Source organism: Echinops telfairi, unplaced genomic scaffold (genome assembly GCF_000313985.2).
Source record: "Echinops telfairi isolate 266 unplaced genomic scaffold, ASM31398v2 ScPeMD7_20;HRSCAF=75, whole genome shotgun sequence".
NCBI lineage: Eukaryota > Metazoa > Chordata > Mammalia > Afrosoricida > Tenrecidae > Echinops > Echinops telfairi.
In genome coordinates this window covers 4,309,864-4,317,159 of record NW_022103917.1, presented here as the reverse complement: position 1 = coordinate 4,317,159, position 7,296 = coordinate 4,309,864, and the positions used below count along the sequence as shown (strand labels likewise).

Genomic DNA, 7,296 nt, shown 5'->3' with positions numbered 1-7,296 from the left:
CCCCTACAATTGCAACATTGTCCAGGGATGTAGCTTGGTGCAGGCCTTTCTCGCTGCACCCCCTCGCCCTCCCATGCACGCTAAAGGTTTGCCGCCCCGCCCCTACAATTGCAACATTGTCACGGGTGTAGCGTGGTTTTCGGACTTGCCGGGGGCAGTGCTGTGCCTTTGTCTCAGAGGAGTGCGGTCTGCTCAAGAGGGGCCAGACGTGGTAAGGACCCCGAGATTTCTCGCAGCATCACCTTATCCTCACTGCTGCTCCCTCTTTCCTTTTCTCAGCACCCCCCTAGCCCCTAACTCTGCCCCTGCCATCAGCCCTGGGAAGGTTCTCAAATGGGAAGTTTGCTGACTTGCACCTTTGGACGGTGAGGGCTTGCCGCCCCAGTTAGCCTTCCGCGATCCAGACCCTCCTCTGGTGCGCTACCTTGTCCTCCCCATAATGGCCCCCTCTCCTTAGACCCTTTTCTTTTGCTTTCCCTGTGCTCGCTCCGTGGCTCCTAACTTGGGGTGGCTCCCTCAGCCTCGACTTTCAGACCTGGGAGATGCGGGACCAGGTGGTGGGATGTGGTGGGCCCTCACTCCTGCCAGTAGGGAGAAGTCCTCAGGTGTGTGACGACCTTTGATGGGGCCGCAGCCAGGCCCATAAAGGGAGGGGGCACCTAGATTAGAAAATGATCCCCGAGAAGATTTGCTTCTCAGAAAGAAAAAGTGCTTAGGCAAGAAAAGTGAGCAAAAAAAAAAAAAAAAGCAGCAACAATTTTTATAGGAAAATTGGGAACGAAGAAATGATACCTATTCATAACCTATTGGGAGGGAGTTAGACTTTATTCCTCAAGAAGTGAGCTAGGTTTGGGCGTGGATGTGACCTCAGATCCCTCGCTGTGCAAGTGGATCTGGGTAATACCGTGTGAGGTCCTTCTGGTGAATTGTGATGACCTGGCATGCGCTCCATCAATCTGCTGTGGTTGGAGGACAAGGCCCTGTCTCCGGCTCATCCCCAGAGTCAGATTCTGGCCAGCTGCCTTGGAAGGACAACTTTGAGTAGCTTACCAGCGACTTACTTCTGAAACATCTCCTTAGGGAATTTCTCAGGTATTTTTCCAGGGAGGTGTAGTTAAGGGGGATAGTGAAAGCTGGTTTTGAACTAATGTATTTGTGCAGATGAACTTCTGCTTAAACAAGGGTGGTTATTTTTTAAATTTAAATAAACCTCCTTTTCCTTATGGAGTAATGAAACACATAGCCCTTTTTCTAGATGTTACCATTATAAAGAAGTGAATTCCTGCCATTCGGAGTCAATGGCAGCTCAATCATTTTCTTAGAATACATGTCTGTCACTCAGTGTGTCACTAAGCCCCCTACTCTTCAGTAATGCCCGAGGCTCCTCCTATGGATGTCCCCACGTCTCCCTTTTATAGCTCCCAGCCCTCCCCACTTAAACATATCCCTCTACCTACCGAGAGAAATCTTAGCCCCAGTTTTTAGTAGAAATGCTAAACCCAGGCCTTGATATATTATTTGGGCACCCTTGGGGGGAAGTTGCAGACCCTACCAATAGAAGTACCCCACAAACAGGACCAAACTCACTGCCATTGAGTCAACCCTGACTCCTATAAGAAGGAGTAGAACTGCCCCATTGGGTGTCTGAGGCTGTAACTTTACAGGACTGGAAAGCCAAGTCTTTCTCCCCCAAACAAGGGGTCTTTCTCATTTCATTGTCTGCCTCTAATGTATTTCGGAAAACAATCGATCTGTGTACCTGGGCTTCGGCTTAAAGGAGGGGATCTTTCTATTATCTGCATACTCACTTTTTCTAACTGGTCCCAGCTTCAGATCAGCGAAGAGAGGACTCCCAGGCACTACTAGATAGCCCCCTTTGGAAGGCCTGAGGGGACAGAGAGAATTTAGCTCCACCCTGCTCCTGCTGTCTACCTTGCGAGGACCCAAGGCCTGGTCCCTGCATATGTTTTTTCCCCTGACTGCCGAGGTGGGTGTTGGAGGGAGGACAGGCTTGGTTTGAGGGTTGAGACAGAGATTAAGAGCGTCCTGAAGCACACCGAGGGGACTTTCCTGTGGGAGAGAAAGGAAGTAACAGCTACTCATTTTTGTCTTCGGGCATTCAGGGAGTTGAGGTCCTTGGCCTGAGGGTGACAGCAGACCACGGAGCGAGCCATATCCGATCAGAGAGAAGAAACCGGGCTTGGCCAGGAGTTCAGGTAAGGTCCCTTGGTAAGGACTGGACATAAAAGAGCAGACCCAATAGAGTCGAGGTGTCCCCTATTTTAAGCACTGGGAGGACACGGGCAGGGGTGCCAGATGTGACACTTCACTTCCTCCACAGAGGGGGTGAGGAAGCTTTGGTCTGAGGAGGTGGCATCAGGTAAGCAAAGGCGTGGGTGCCTCAGCTGAGCTGCTTTGACCCCTCCAGGACAAAGGAGAATGCAAGTCCACAGCAGCCCACGGCTGATTTCGATGACACGGAGTCAGGCATGCGTCCTTGCTCCAACCTTCTTTACCCTAGTCTGACACCAACGGTGTCTCCCGGGGCACTCTTGCTCTGCTGGGTTCCGAAGCCCATCACAGTGGCCACTTAGAACTCACAGACAATACTCGTGATGAGGGGCATTTATCAGGGGAGTTACCAGGTCTCAACAAGCCAATGTCAGAGAATATAAACGATGCGGTTCACCTGTCCTCGGCATGATCTCTTTTCAGCCTTGCGGGTAGGCAAGTCTATCTCTGGTCCTCAGCCTCTCGGCTCTGTGCCTCTTTGGGCTCTGCCCTGCTAAGGCAAGTGTTCTAATGCTCTTTTAGCATCCATAATGCCCAGTGGGCACCCTGCTCTGGAAACCAGCCTCCTCCCGGCAGGCACTTAACTATATATACTCTTTTTCCATGGTCCCAACCCAAGGCTCTATCTTAGGGTCTCAGTGTCATCTAGGCATATCGTACGCAACCTGCTGGTGGTTTTTATCTTTTGAGGGTCATGGAGTTTTCTTCTTTCTCCTTGTGTCATGACTCACGTTATAACATTGGAATGACCCGAGTGACCAATCCACTCCTTACAGTCCTTCGCACTTTAGATACACGCTTCTAGTCAGTCATTTGACAGGAGCCGTATCAGATAATCTCACTTCGTTGTATCGGGTCATACCCAGAGTGAAGACTAGCCCTGGGGAGTTGTGGTGTGGAGAAGTGAAAGGACTTGGTATTGCACTTGTATCCAGAGTCTTTGTAAGGCTTGCCAAATTGCTGGATGGGATCATGCAAATAAGGTGTCGAGGACTCTTAACTCAGGGACTGGTCATTCTTGCCATTGCATCAAACTCCGAAGCAAGAGCAGAGAATCTCATCACCAGCAGAAAGAGGAGACATGCTTGCCCCAAATCCCTAATCGGAGAAGGGGCAGCCGAGGAGACCGTGAGACAGAATAGTGGGCTTCCAGCTCATGAATTGAGTAATGTTGCGTGCCTGTTGGCAGGAGGCTGGCTTGCAGATTGTGGTGAGCACTTGCTTGGGCAGGGCAGAAGCCAAGAGCCCATGTGGCTGACAGGCTCAGGACGAGAGAGAGATGGCTGAGAAGAAGTATTGCGTATAAAAGGACTGGTATCTTTAACGTTTTCTGATCCTAACTTGTGTTAGCCGGCTACCTTCCCTGCTGAACCTCTGTAAGCATGAGATTGAGTTCTGTGTGGCCATTGCAGGGGATTATTGAACCCAGCGGAGAAGGAGAGGGCAGTGGGAGAAGCTGTTGGCATCAGAATATCTAATCTCTGCTTTGTGGAAACTTTCCCTGGGCTGGTCTGGAGTTGGAATTCTCCTCATGCCCCTCCCCTCTCCTAGCCATTTCCTCAGGTGGCTATGTGCTGTATCTCTTTTGTTTTTAAGGGTCTCAGAGAGGTGAGGCCTTTGGTCTCAGTGGCCACACCAGGCCAGAGATAAGAATCTCAAGCTTGTCCTCGAGTTACGGTAAGGATCATCCTTGGTACGGACTAAATGCACCTCCCACGCCAGAACAGAAGGAACCCCACAAAATTCAAATTGCCCTTAGTTTTGGTTCTGGAAAGACCAGGTCCCTGGTGGGGGGTGGAGTTCATTTCTGCCATGGGAGGCAGGGAATAGAGTGTCTCCGAGGTGTGATATCTGGGTCTGAGAGGGAGACAGCATGTCAGAAGAGGATGGGTCAGGACTTGGCAGGAGTCAGATGAATATTCGGAGGGAGGATGAGGAGGGCACCCTTCATTTCAAAACAGACAGGACCCTGCCCTTGCTGCTAAACTTGGAAGATCCTTGGAAGAACAGGTGATTGCATGTGTCACCCCTTGACTTTTGTCTCATGTTCTCAGGGAGGTGAGAATCTAGCTAGGTCTGAGGAGGCAACATCACGTCAGCAGACAGAAGACGCCCAGAGTCTGTCGGGACTTAAGGTAAGAACCCTGAGTGAGGCCTGAAGGTATTCCCCTTCCCCAGACAGAAGGGGTCCCACAGACACTTTTCCCTACCCTGATTTCAGTCCTAGGAGGATGAAGGTAAAGGAGAATCAATGTTACACCCCCTCCTTCAGCCCCAGAGTTGTTGGGAGTATCTCAGATACAGGAGATGGGGGGCTTAGTGATAGCATTAAGTCAGGGGTGTGTGTGTGGGGGGTAGACCCAGGCCTTGCCAAGAGTGCAAATGAATCCCTTGAGAGATGGCTGAGAAGACCCCTGACCCCAGAAGAGATAGGGTTCTGTCTCTGTTGACAGCCCTGGGTAGGGGTGGTTGAATGTGATATTTCTTCCTTACTATTCAGAATCTCGGGAAAGTGAGCTTTGCTGTGGTCTGAGGTAGTGACAGAAAGTCAGCAGAGGAAGGAGCCCGGCTTTACCAGGAGTCTAGGTAAACCCCCTTGGCAAGGACTGAAGGACCTCCTCCCCCCACATGAATCCAACAGAAGCAGAGTATGTCCTGTTTTCAGCTCCTGGAGGATGAAGGTGGGGTGGGGGGGGCAGGGGGAATGCTGGAAGTGGTTTTGAGATTGTGTTCTTTCACATCTGTCTTTGATAAGATGGGATGGGGTGAGGGTCTCAGGGATGGTAGACCTGGAGAAATGGAAGTCAGATCAGCAGGAGGGTGCCACAGGTGCTACCAGGAATTACGATGCAGACCCTGAAATTAGGACTGACAGTAACTTCAACAACAGAAAAGATGTGTCTAGTCTCTGCTGTCATTCCGCGGAGGTCCTGGAGCCCAGTGGCCAGATGTGGCATGTCCTCACTTCCTTCTTGGTTATCTCAGAAGTGAGGGTCTTCTTCTGATGGATTGGACTCAGGTCTGGAGAGGACTTGGCCCAGATCTTTCAGAGAATCAAATGTGAGAGCCCAGAGGATTCTCCCATTCTAGAAGAGACAGACCTCGTCCTCTTAGAATTCAGCCAGCCCTGATAAACTCCTCTGGGAGCCGCTGGGCAGATGTGGCCCAAAGTGGTACTCCACTCTCTTACCTCCCCTCTTTGGTGAAAGGTGTGTGAGGGTTTTTTTTGATAGTTCTCTCTCAGGTCAGCAGGCCTATCTAGGGGACAGCTGAGGACTTTGAAGGGACACTGAGGGAATCTCTAAACTGCGGTGTGGGGACATCAAAAGAGTCTGGTCCTATCCCTCTGCCAGCACTGGGAGGTCCAGAAGGACCAATGGAGGTCTGCCTCCATTGTGAGGCCCGAGGCACCCCTTAATTTCTGTCATAGGGGCTCAAGAAAGTGGGAGGTCAATGACTTCATCTGAGGCATGTAAAGTTCTTCTGGTTACCAGAGTCGAGGTAGGCCTAGCTACTGGCAGAAGTCAGGTCATGACCCTAAATGTCTACCCAGATCCTGTCCCCTCCCTTGGGAACCTCAGTGCCCAAGTCATCCCGTTCTGTTGTCAGCACTGGGAGCTTCAGGTTGTGCTTGTAAACTACATGCTCTGTCTGTTTCACTTCTTCCTTTAGATACAATGAGGACTGGCTGACCAGACAGGAGACCTCTGAGACGCGAGCACCAGCTAAAGAGACTATCTGTAAGTTAACCTTTGTTGTAGTAGCCACTACCTCGAGTTTCTGAGTGCCTTTGTAACAGAAATACCATACGTGGGTGGCTTCTATGAAGTCATATTTATTCTCACAGTTCACGAGTCTCAAAGCTTGGATGCAGGGCACCAGCTCTAGGGGAAGACTCCCTGTCTCTCGGTGGGCTCAGAACATCCTTGGTGATTTTGATGTGGCACCTGTCTTCCCATCCTTCAATTTGTGGTTGCCTGTCTCTGTGTCTCTCCTATTCCGTGTATCACTCGGGAGTGATTAGACTAGGACACCCTCAACACGGACGTAACCTCATTTGTGTAACAAAGGAAAAACTATTACTGAAAGGTTCAGCCACAGGTACTGTCAACTGTCTCTGAGTTGATTCCAATTCATGGTGACCACGTGTGTGCAGAAAAGAACTACTCCTTAGGTTTATCAAGTGGCTGCAACAATGGACATAGGCACGATTGTGAGGATGGTGCAGGACCGGGCAGTGTTTTGGATCCATTGTGCACAGGATCTGTTGTTTGCTGTGGGTCGGAGAGCACTTGATGGTACCTAACAATGACGACAAAAACAACAATGATGACAAAAAGGTTGTGACCTTTCAGAGGCAGAGTGCCAGGCCTTCTGAGGGAGCTCTCAGTGGGGTTGGATCATCAACCTTTTGACCAGTAGCCGAGTGCAAAACTATTTGAGTCACCCAGGGACTTTCGTAGTTATAGGAGTTGGGCTTCCAATCTATACTTTAGGGGACAGACCAACTCAGACCAGCTGCCAAAGTGGAATTTCTCAACTGAGATTATTTGCGTTTTCTCTCTCTCCCCTAGGTCAGTAGGACATTACTGCGCACAGTCTTGTTCACACTCCAGTCTACTGTGTGCAACAAGAGTCATCATGCCTTTCCCTTCAAAGCATCGGCGCTACATGCTGGACCATGACTGTCAGGCCCAAATTGAAAATCAGAGCTTGGTGGATGCTCAGGTTCCTGCGGCTGAAGAGGAGGGCCAGGAGATATCTTCATCTTCCTCGTCCCCCTTAAATGTCTCATCTTCCTCATCCCCCTCACATGTATCATCGTCCTCTTCCACATCTCTGCCTTCTCCCCCCTTATCTTCTTCATTCAGTTTATATTCTGCCTCGCCCTCCTCCAGATCTCTTTCTCCATCCTCTTCATCATCATGTTCCTTCCACTTTTCCTACCCCCCCACTAGCTCCTCCTCCTCTTCCCCCTCGCCCCCCTCCTCTCCCCCCTCCCCC

General features: G+C 50.6%; 1 long non-coding RNA gene across 1 annotated transcript; it reads left to right on the top strand.

The window, feature by feature from the left end:
* The first annotated feature begins 2,151 nt into the window (after window positions 1-2,151).
* On the top strand, window positions 2,152-7,267 carry LOC123521477. The gene is made up of 6 exons (XR_006679917.1): window positions 2,152-2,216; window positions 3,889-3,969; window positions 4,347-4,427; window positions 4,793-4,878; window positions 5,965-6,032; window positions 6,867-7,267. It is a non-coding gene; the product is annotated as an uncharacterized LOC123521477 (long non-coding RNA).
* Window positions 7,268-7,296: the final 29 nt, after the last annotated feature.